This window comes from Adiantum capillus-veneris, chromosome 4 (genome assembly GCF_014529385.1).
Source record: "Adiantum capillus-veneris isolate H3 chromosome 4, ASM1452938v2, whole genome shotgun sequence".
In the NCBI taxonomy this organism is placed as follows: domain Eukaryota; kingdom Viridiplantae; phylum Streptophyta; class Polypodiopsida; order Polypodiales; family Pteridaceae; genus Adiantum; species Adiantum capillus-veneris.
In genome coordinates this window covers 150,625,209-150,637,870 of record NC_140934.1, presented here as the reverse complement: position 1 = coordinate 150,637,870, position 12,662 = coordinate 150,625,209, and positions in this window count along the sequence as shown.

Here is a 12,662-nt window from a genome sequence, read left to right as displayed (position 1 = left end):
CAGCCCTTTGAGAGATGGGGCATTGATTTTGTGGGTCCAATTAATCCCCCCGCCCAACCAGGTAATCGGAAGTATCTACTAGTGGCTACAGATTATGCAACCAAGTGGGCAGAGGTACTGGCAACAACTGATTGCACTGGCTTCTATACGAAAATATTTTGTGCAGGTTTGGATGTCCCCTGGAGATCACCAGTGATAGGGGCAGTCACTTTGTGAATGAAATGATTTCAACCTTGCTCGCCAATTACAAGATTTTTCATCGAAAGTCTTGTTCCTATTACCCTAGAGCAAATGGGGAGGCCGAGAGCACCAAATGGGGAGGGGATGAGTGTGTATGCCCAAGGGAGGTCAAGAATTATTCAATCCACCATTGGGGTAAAATAAGGATGCCTACTATTCCCACTCTTTTTGGCATGTACGTGGATGGGGCTTCAGACTACATAGATCGGGAGGGTGACAGAGGAGCACAATTGACAGGGACAAGGATACCCCTATTTTTGTATGAAAATGATATTGTGCTTAACTCATATTCATATGAGGGGATGCAACACCATCTTGATGCTTTACACACATTTGTGCATGATACTCGTATGTTTGTTAACCTTGTGAAGACCAAGGCTATGTTATTCAATACTACAACACAATGAGTTAGGTGATCAACATCCCATTTTTACTTATGGACATGATCAAGCGATGTATACAAATATGTATACTTACCTTGTGATGGTTTAATTGGCTTGATTTTTTTCATGTGGAGAGCAACACATAATAGACTGACTAGACCATACACAACTTTTTGATGTTTAGAGAGAATGTCTTTACAGGTTCAGTTCCAAGGGCCTTGCACCAAGCTACAGATTTCTGATACCTTGGTTGCCTCAGTTATGCTATATGGAGTGTAGATATGAGGACCCTTGAAAGATTGTCATAGTCGTCAGCATGGACATACAGATGGGTGGAAGACATGGAATCCATAATCTCAAGGATGATCAAGGCTAAGGCCTTGGTTCCTCATGCGATCATCCAAGCAGAGCTATATGCCCCTCCTTTGTTGGTTGAGGCTCGTGCGAGGTCAATGGAATTCATACACAAGTAATGGGAGCTCCCATGAGATCGTTATGATCTTCTATCCTTGCAGTCCTCCCGAAACTTGATAGCACAATGAGATACATCATGTTGGTATGCACAGATGGAATCATGGATTGAGCTACATGATTTTTGTATGAATAATCTCCCGCCCTTTCAATGAGCTTTCAATATTCTCTAGATGCACCTGTGTGTGTGTGTGTGTGTGTGTGTGTGTGTGTGTGTGTGTGTGTGTTTGACATGCAGGGAGGTCTCTAGACTTATACAACATGATCTATTTCAGTTGGATACATAGAGGACATAAATACAACCTATACATGAGCTGGAGAGAATTTTCTCTAGCTCATAGAGGACGGGTTCTTATCTAGGGCTGTTGACATGGACACTCACTTGTCCCATGGAGTACGATGTGCTATTGGATAGATTCGAACATCATCACATCAATTGGATATTGAGATTATCGAGGCATTGCGGGCCGCGATTGATGTAGGTTGTGCCATATGTGTTTGAGAGAGCAAGAGATAGAGCTTTACTATACAATATACTATGAGATGAGTGGCTCCTTTCACTACCTATTTAGAGAGGGATTTAAGACTCTATCTAGAGTTATGAGATACCATATTAAATATTCAATGATATCAAGAAGGGTCAATGAGAGAGAGAGAGGCTCATACATAGGGAGACACAACTAGAGACATATCACATTGTTCTTCCATCTAGAGATTGAGATGAGACAAGACCAGCTACTACTGAGGAGGGAAACATGGCACATCACTTGCAATGGCATATTGAGTGATTGAGCAACAGAGCTAGGGAGATCTAGGAGGCCCATGAGGAGGTTGCAATTGATGATTAGATCTATATTGGCGAGACATGGGATATGTCCTAGGAAGACTCTCACCATGGAGGACATCGACATGATCATGCAAAAACCGAGGTGAGCCATCTCCGAATTTTGATCCACATATCCACCATTTTGTATGTGTTCTTTGAGATACACACCCTCTTTTTGTATATGTACCTCTCAGGATTTGATACCCACCTTTTACATATCTACATTGTTTCTGTTTAGTTACTTTATTTCTTTTGTTTTATCTAGACCTTGTATCAACCATGATGTAACTCTTTGGTCTCATGGGTCAATATGGCCTTTATGGCACATTAATATAACATTTCATTTCTCTCTCTCTCTCTCTCTCTCTCTCTCTCTCCAATTCTTTTTTTTAAACTCTTGTACTTTGTAATGTACACCTCATGGTACTATTACATAAAAGGTTCTTAAGGTTTTGATGAATGTTTCTCTCTTGTGTGACACCCCCTCAATTGACAACGAGAGAACTACAAGCCCACCGAATCTAGGAAATAGGATCTCCGTCTCTCTCTCTCTCTCTCTCTCTCTCTCTCTCTCTCTCTCTCTCTCTCTCTCTCTCTCCCCCCCCCCGCCCTGCTCCCTGCTCCCTGCTCCCTGCCTCATGCTCCACACAACCCACCCATTTTCTCTCTCTTTTGCAGCCCCCCAACCCCCTCTCTTCCCCCCTTTAGCTTCTCTCTCTCTCTCTCTCTCTCTCTCTCTCTCTCTCTCTCTCTCCCCCCCCCCCCCCCCCCCCCCCACACACACACACACACACACACACACACACCCCTACACACCCAACACATTTATGGGGAATCTTTGAGATAAGATGGAGAGAGCCACAAACATAATCCAAGAAAGGAGAATGTCTTCCCCATTTACACCAATGGCTAGCAAGGGAAAATTTGAGCTTGCAAACAAGTGCATTTCAGCATTAGGGATAGAAATAAAAGCTTGGATGAAGGAGATGGAAGAACAATGGAGAAAAGCAAACATAGTTTTTCTCCACATGAGCAAGAGGAGAGGGAGAGAAGATAGAAAGAGGAGAAAGAGTCTCCAAGAGACTCTTCTAGAAGGCACTATTTTTACCTTTTCAACAAAATAAGAGAGGGAGATACTCATTGACAAGGAAGTCATGAAGGAAGAGATCACGAGCATTGACAAGGAAGGCACTATTTTTACCTTTTCAACAAAATAAGAGAGGGAGATACTCATTGACAAGGAAGTCATGAAGGAAGAGATCATGAGCATTGAGAAGAAGCTTGATGTGAAGGAGAACTTATGGATCAAAGCCGTTGTTGCGCGCATTTCGGACAACCCGTTTCTTGTAAATTCATGCATATGTACATGATTCCATGTGCCAAAAGGGTGTGCGGGTTTTCTTTGGTGGATTTTTTAGCTTGCTTAAAAAGCACATATCCATGGAGTGTAAGTCGCTAGTGTAGCACTAGCTATTAGGTTACCATAAGTGCCCGTTAGTGAGTTTTTTGAAGTGCCACCTTTATATAACTAAAAATCATGTAAAAAAATAAAAAGGTTCAACCAAACATCATAAATTTGCAGGTCTTGGGTGGTTGTGTCTTCCCCATACTTTTTGATGTAGTACTAGCCTTTCCTACATGTAGTCGTGCATGGCAGCTTGTTGTTCGCACCAATCTTGTACATAGAGGTGCATATATATGAAATTTGTGGTCTTCAAAAATTTTGTTGCAAAAATGCAGAGATTTATTAAGGCTTGAAAGCATCCCTTTTGAAGTTTTGGTTTAGGAGATACAACCTATTTCCCATAGGGCATAGGATATGGTAGCTTGTTTCATAGATATAGTCTGTTTCCTACAAGGTACAGGATATGGTAGCCCACATGCTATTTGGGATGTAGAGTAATTTGTGAAAGCTTACATTTTTGTGGCATATGTAGGCTTAAGGCAAGTGCTTCCTAGTTCTTATGGTGGTCTTTTGTGTGGGCGTGTGCTTGTAAATCCTCAACAGATCACTTGATTTTTAGGTGTGGTTTTACCAGAGTTCTTTTCATACGGTTTCTAGTGTTGAATTTGTGTCTTGAGCACTATTGGGAGACATTGCGATAGAGGTGCCCCTTGCTCTTGTTTTTCCAATGGTGTTTTGGTGCCCACCATCAAGGATCTTCTCAAGCGACCTTCAATTGACATCTTATGCTAATGAGTTCATTGAAAATATGGATTTTTCTTGTTTGAATTCAAGTAAGGAAGATCCAATGCTTATGATGAATATTTTTTTCTTTCTCTTGAAAGAGGATTGAAGAGCATGCTATGACGAGTATGATTCTTGGTTGAAATCATCCCAATCTCCTTAGGTGATGATTTATCATAAGGTCAAGAACGATTTCCTTAAGAGATTGAAGAAGGTAGAGGACCAAGAGAACGTATGATACTCCATTGAAGGGCTTGTGCAAGGTGAGGATCAAAGTGTAGATGACTTTGTGAAGGAGTTCAATGCTTTGTGTCAAAAAGATAGTGTATTGCTTTGGGTAGTGAGACTCCTCCTCTTACACTTAACAAATGTTTGTTTACACAAGGTTCGAGGGATAATTTGAGGCTGCAATGTAATCTTAAAAGGTCAAAAACCTTTGAAGATGTAGTGAGGGCTGCAAAGCATTAAGAATGGAAGCTAGAGAAACTTAAAGAACTTGGAATGCAAGAAGATGTGAAACCAAAGGGTTTTCAATGCATTGATGTGGATACATGAATAACTCTAATCTTGAATTCTATGATAGAGTTTCTCTTCAAAATCTAAACCCATGTGATAAGGAAAAGGATGATAAAATGGGTTCTCTTGTGATGTATTCAATACTGGTGCTAAACATAAGCAGGATTATATTTTGAGCACCATGAATGTGAAAGAGGAGCTAAATTCCATCAAGAGGATGAATTTTTAGACAATAATGATGCTGCTAATGAGGTTTCTCAAGTGCATGATCATCTTGATTGTTTGCCAAAGGGTGACGATACTAATGTGCTCACTTGTAATGTGTTAGCTAATGGATCTATCAATAAGGAATGCAATGATGAACAAAATGATATTATACTTGAACTTTTTGATGAAATTAGACATACTGGAGTATATGTATAGCCATGGACACGTTGTTGATGTGCCTCTTAGAGAGGTCATATGCTATGTTGGTTGGTTCTCTTACTTTGGAACCTATAGTCCATTGAAAGAATTTTATGGTTAAGGTGGATGACTGCAATATGGAGGAGGGTATATATAAAGCAAGATGTAGTTATGTATGAGAATATGAAAGTGGTTGATGAAAAAAATGATGAATCCATGGAGGATATGCCAAAGGAGTTCTTGCATGAGTCTCACAGTGCTTATCAAATTGCTCACAAGGTTACCACTCGGATGACACCTTTCAAGATGGTTCATGGTGGCACAGAGGTAGTGGTACCTATGGAATTTGAAATTCCCAGTCTCATATTGGCTATTGAGAATAGTATGGATTTCAATGCAAACCTAAAGTAAAGATTGGATGAATTGCTGAGACTAAATGAAATCAAATAGAGAGCTATGTTAGAAAAAGAGGTAGTTCAATAGAGGAGAAAGCACTTGCATGATAGTAATATCAAACTCAAAGAATTCAAAAAAGGGGATTTGTTGTTTCTTTATCAGTCAAAGTTAGGCCCAAAGAAACCTAATCTAAAAGTTGCATGGTCAAGAACTTATGAGGTGGATTGGGTTTTCTCTAATGGCTAAGTTAGGCTAAAGGACTTATCATGCTTACTATTGCCAAGGGTCTACAATGGGACCAAAGTCAAGTTGTGCTATGCCAGATCAAATGGAATCCCAAAAAGACCAATTCATGAGGCCAATTTAGAGTCAAACAATGAAACTCTTTCAACATCAAATCATTTGAGGAAGGAGTGGAGGATATTTAGAAACCAATAGATTTGTTGGGGGTATGGTCCCAATTCAGGATCGGACTACAAAACCAGCAAATAGGTTTGAAATGCATAACAATCATTGGCTTGATATTCTTGATCACATCGCTGATAGAATCTTGATAGTAATCATTTGAAGGACCAACCAATGCATGCATGCCACATCACAAAGGATTGCCATAAATCCAAGGTAGCAAGAGTGTGGTGTATTTGTGGTGCATATCTGTATAACTATGCAAAGAGTGCGTGATCCATCACTTTAGCCTCAAAAACTTGCATGCCTAGCTTCTTGGCTTGCAGAGATTCCTCCACCAATGTTTGTGTCTCATCACCATCTACACAGCTTGCCTTGCCATTTCTAACGACATGTCCAATTGTCCAACGCTAACATATTCTCCTCCAATTGTCTCTGTTGTTCAACCAAATCCCCCCACGTGTTTTTGATTTGATGCGATGTCATCATCCAGTGAGTTTTCTTTCTCCACACAAGACTGTTCACAGGATTCAGAGATGGGGAAACAAAAGCAGTCAATGTCTTAGAAGATGCAAGCAACCATGGATGAAAAAGATGCAAAGGTAGAGACACTGCTTAGTCTTATGGAGCAAGAATGCTCAATGCCACACCAAAAGATAGAATGATATGTGCTCACAAGAATGAAAAGTCACTTCTCAAGCTAATATGAAGGTAGTATTGAAATCTACCAGAATTAATTTTGATGTAGAGATCATTCAACAGGTTTTTGATACTTTCAATCCAAACATAGGCATTGCTGAAATTAATGGTGGCAGACCAGTACATGCCACAACAATAGTGCTTTCCCACATTTCTCATTTTCCATTTTTGACTAATGCCACACCATGCTTAGCTGATGAAGTCAACAATGTTCTAGAAGAAGATGCTCATGCAAAGAAGAGGAGAAAGACTGGTGTTTGGTGGATTCTAGTAGCAACATTGGAATGCAAGCCAATTTACAAGTTTGTAGTAGAAGCTATCAATTTGAAGAATAACCCCACTTATGTGTATGAGAAATTATTCAGTATGTTATTAGCTCAAATCAAGAACCCATAGGCTAACATCAATTTGAGTATGTTTTTGCACAATATCCTCATACAACATACCGCTAAGGTGAATACTCAAAATCTCCTCAAGGCATGGTATGCTTGGGAATTTTTGTACTAGAAAACTTGCATTCCGGCTCACATTAATGCCATAACAGTATGGAAAAAAGTTCTAGGTACCAAGATTGAAGGTAATAAGACAAGTCAACAAGAGACTAAAGAGGGTCAGGTGACAAATAGATCACACATAGAAAAGGGAAGGAATGGGCTCTAATGTCATCTGGTTTACAAAGAACAACAGCTTAATCAAAAGTAGGAACATTAGAGCCAAGAAGAAAAAAAACAACACATTTGATGGCACAACTTCAGGCTAAGCTAAAGACGACAACATCAACCCAATAGAATACATCCACTAGCAAAACTAAAAAATGGGGCACCTTAGTATACAAGGAGATCAAATTTCCAAGTACTTCACCGGATGCCATTGTGGATAAAGACACTTTTACTGACAAGAGAAAAGATAACATGCATGCCAATAATTCTCAGACTCAGATAGCTCTAGTAGTATACACAATTATTCAATAGTTTGGACCAAATCGGTTGCAAGTGACTACAGAAGAAACCTATGTAGGGAAATTTGGTACTGAAAACATTTGAGAAGCTATTGGTGACATATGAACCTCCCCTATTAGTCTATGGGATAGATTAGAATGTTAAAGGCACTATTATTGATGGATGTGTTTCTACCATCCAAGCTAGCTGGAATCCAATCGTAAGTCCCGTGGGTCTGATGATGGAAGCACAAGACTCCATTTTGAGTTCTAAAGTGACTAGTCTCCAAGAGGAACTATAAGTAAAAGGCCAATAATCAACCTGAAGAATGAAAACAAGAAGTACTCCATTTAAAAAGATCTAGTTTTGAAGTATGAGATTGATCATGAGCAAGAAAAGGATGAACGCCTCATGTCCACTCATCATTAGAGGAGGATAGAACAACTAATAGCTGACAATGTGGTGTTGGAAGAAGAGAAGAGGGAAGCAATCAAAGCAAAAGGTGCACTTGAAAGTATGCTAAATAAAAAACACGCTGCTTTGAGTACACTCCATAAGGTTCACAACACTCTAAAGAAGTCTAGTATGGAGAAGTACATTTATCAGTCAATGGTTGATATTTTTGATCCACATGGTAATCTCACCTTGAACTTAGAAGATTTGTAGAATCTAGTCGGGTCCATCAAGTCTGACCTGGATAAGGAGGCCAAATAATATACAAATACTTTAGTCAACCAAGCATTGATGGATTACTTAAAGAACCAGGAGCCTGATGATGCGAATGAAGATGAGCACGACCAGGAGGATGGATCTGGTACAAGCCATCATATCAATGATGATTGATGATAAACGATGGTCATGATCAACCACCTCCTCTAGCACAAGGTTTAGTGCAATTGGTGGTCATCAACACAATGGGACACAAGAGACAAATGTATCCAAGGGGAAAACTAAAGGACAAGATTAGAACCAGAAGGATCAGACTCAGTTTGATCAGACCCAACAAGGAATAAAGATCCAAGGAAACAAGGAAACGATGACCCAACATTGTTTACTATTGATGAATTGACACAGCTAATTTGCATCTTTCAAAAGCAAAATGCACCAGTGGAGGGACTAGCTTAGGCAGCTGATTAATATTACTAATGAATTACTTCCATTATTTGTTGAAGCCCCCAAAATTCCAAATATGGAACTTGCAAGCAAGGTGGCATCAAAACCTCAGTTCAGAGAGATGGTTGAAGTACTATTTCAGGCTAGGATAAAAGAAAACCAAATGTTACCAGAGGGGTGGATTCATATAGCTTTAGTTTGTCATAAGCTTCCTAGATCCATGCTAACAAAGGAAAACACACTTTGTATGATGTTGATATTAAGACAGGAATGCTTTGATGCCCAATTAGGTAGAAATGATGACTAAAGGCAAGGAGAAAGAAGCTATTTACCAACTAATTCAGAAGAATAATGCGGCTACTACCAATGCTCACGGTATGTGTCAACATTTGGTGATTCAAGCTCCACCTCGGGCCATCTAGAAACCCACAAAGAAGAAAGTTTGAGATAAAAGGAAACGATGACATCCACATAGTGTTTATATATGAAAGCCACATATTGTTTAGATATGCAAGATCCAGATAAAAGGAAATGATGACATCCAAAAGTGTTTAGATACGCAACCTTGTGCACAAGCATAGAAAGCTGATAAGCCTAACCTCAATTGGCAAGGAGTAAGGTGCACCTAGAGTAGATTCCAATCTATTGTTGCAAAGGAGTGAGCTAGAAGGAAAGTGGGTGGATTCAGACCCATTTTCATTAGCACACTTAAAAGTTTTAGCAACACATTTGGGAACAATAGACCCTAGTCAAAAATCAGATCAATAGTAAAGACTCGTAGTTACCAAACCTAGTTATTGCGGTAGCTATACATGGAGTAGTCAATTAGAGGCCTATTTTGATACCCATAAATAGAGCCCATTACTCATTTGACGGGGTCTATCTATCGGTCTATTGATTCTACTTTGTCTATTCAATTTGTTTAGTCTATTTTCACTCTTGGAGCTAGTTGTACTCATACTCTTTCGACATTAGCTCAAAGCATTCCTTAGCTCCCACTATTGTACTTTATATTAGTTGTACTTTTCCTATTTGAATATACATTCCAGCTTCAATCTCACTCTATTGTTTCTATTTCAGTGTAGTCTTTGTCTGATCTTGTATATGATGTCTGCTTGCCTAAACTGACCTGGCTAACCCTAGAAATCCAACCTATTACCCCCCTTATATTCTTGTGGAACAACATCATCCACCAACTACTTTGTATTGAAAAACTCTCTTGTGCACTCATTGGAATGAGATGGTCCATTTTTTCTTCTTTGATCCACACTTATTCCATCAATGCTTTGCTATCAAAGGAATGATATCTTGCATTTGATTTTTTTTCAATGGAGTGATAGATATCATAAGGATCTTTTCCTTTAGATGAACTACTTGAAAGATTTACCAACTCAATGTTTAGACTATTGGTGACCGAATTCCCCATGTTGTTAGATGATCCCTTATTTCTTACTAAGAGAAATTTTCTAGCTAGCAACGAGTTTAATTTGAATTGGAATTTATCCTATAATGACACACAATCATTCACTTGTGTTTGAATGTCTTCCTCAAGGTGGACAAGCTTGCAAACATTTCACTATTGCTACATCCCCAAAAATCTATAGGATTGACCATTGCAAATCTTGTCGAGCAACTGAGAAGAATTGGCTTGACACAAATAGTATCCAAAAACAAAATAACCTTGCAGGATTAAGGTGAATACATGTCTCTAAGAATGTAAGTTGGTTAAAATTTGACACATTTGGTGGTGTATTTATAGAAAAATTAGAGAGAATATTTCATATGACTAGTGCATTGGAGAATCAAGTGGATTCTTCATAGTATAGAGAGAGAGAGAGAGAGAGAGAGAGAGAGAGAGAGAGAGATTTTAGTATCCTCCTCGGATATCAAATATGTCTTGTGGGATTAAATTTATATGTGACGTATTATGTATTAGGCTGATAAGTGATTCTAAATGCTCGCAACTTGTGGTGATGATAGGTGCAAAGGAGAGCCCACACTGTGGCTAGGAGAGAAAAATGTGTAGGTCTAAGTACTCATGGCTAAAAATGTGAGGGAAGCAAGTTCATATGTGACCCCAAAGTTGAGCACTCTAGTAGTGTGTGGTACTCAAACTCTCAAACTTGTAGTGAACATAATGTGCACAATCAATTTGACTCTTCTCCATTGCCTCCAATGCTCTCTCTTGCATTGAAGGAAGTGGAAGCTAAGTTGAATGGTTGCAATAGGGTGATAGCATGTTTAGGTGGACACTCCTTTGGAGGAGATGAAATGGGTGGTGGGCTATTCATTTTCGTTTCATATAAAGGAAAGGTAAAATCTTTTTGGCTGAGAGGTAGGAATTTAGGCGGGTTGGAAATTCCATTTCACTTTAATACTAAATCTTAAAGTAGAAAACTGCCTGCACATTTAAATTCCCTCTCGTCGCCACTCCTCTGGGCTCTCTGTAGTGCTGCCTCAATGGGTCCCTCCACCTCTTGTACCCATCTCTCTCTCTCTCTCTCTCTCTCTCTCTCTCTCTCTCTCTCTCTCTCTCTCTCTCTCTCTCTCTCTCTCTCTCTCTCTCTCCCCCCCCCCCCCCATAGCCTCCGCCGTCGGGCTCGTGAAGCCTTTGCAAGATTGTGAGATCATGACTCTCTCTCTCTCTCTCTGTCACACACTCTCTCTCTCTCTCTCTCTCTCTCTCTCTCTCTCTCTCTCTCTCTCTCTCTCTCTCTCTCTCTCTCTCTCTCTCTCTCTCTCTCTCTCCCCCCCCCCCCCTCCCCTTCCCTCACAGTCCTCCATAGCCACCACAGTTGCTTGCGGGTGCAGCACAAAGCCATATCAACCAGCTCCTCATTGCCAACCATATTTAGCTTCAACAAAACCTCTCTCTCTCTCTCTCTCTCTCTCTCTCTCTCTCTCTCTCTCTCTCTCCCTTCCCTCTCTCAGTCCTCCATAGCCACTACAGTTGCTTGCGGGTGCAACACAAAGCCATATCAACCAGCTCCTCATTGCCAACCATATTCAGCTTCAACAAAACCTCTCTCTCTCTCTCTCTCTCTCTCTCTCTCTATGAGTAGTATGGCACTGTTTTGACTGTTTTCATTGCCGTGTCAATAGCATCCTCGCACGTTCCACATGGAATCACATAATACTCATAATGGTAATACAAACCCCCTATACCTTCCTCTATTATCTGCTACACAGCATATCCCAAGGGATCTTCTGCCAAGTCTACAAAACTATTGGGCTGCAAAGAAGAGGGAACAAATAAACATGAAAAAAAGGATGGCACGACCGCAAGAAGATGGTGAAATTGATGAGTAGGAGGCAAAGAAAATTTGTAGGGCAGTTTCTAAGTGTTGGCGTAATCAAACAGACGCGCTTTCCGAGGGTCTTCAATGAAGCATTCTACAACAACTTCACGTTCTCAGTGTTGCAACCCACATCGGAGACAATTGGGAGGCTGATTTTCTCTAACATTTGTCATACATTGTCTGAGGTGAAGACTCCTCGTTCAAACAATGAGCTATTTTTAAAACGGGCTACTGTCATGGCATGCCTCAATGGAGTCAATGGGGCTAACAATGTAATGAGCAATAATGATGTTGTGAAAGCATTAGGACTTCATCAACAAAATGTCGCGGAAGCCAGTTTTCGGTTGCAAAATGATATGGAGGAGGGGTCACTTCCCTTAGATACGTGTCAACGTCAACAGCATAGGACCAATACCTTAACAATCGAAAATCAGAGAAATCGTGTTTCAATTCTGGTCAAAGAGAATCGGTAGGAGGGCACATGTGGTGCATCTCCTCGATTTATCTCAAGTATATCAGCCATGATATCTTAAAAGTGTGTCACAATGCTTTACTTAGTAATTTTGGGTGCTTGCAAAAGCTTTGAAATGCTTTATAAGTGTCTCAAAGTGCTTTAATATGCATCACTTAGAGCCTACAAATGCTTGAAAGTGCATCTCTGTGTGCATGAAAGGGCTAAAAAGTGCTTCATAGTATTTCAGAGTGCTTCCAAAGTGCACTAAAGTGCTTCATGGTGCTTGAAAGTGCCACAAAATACTTCAGAGTGCTTTCTAAACTCTAAAG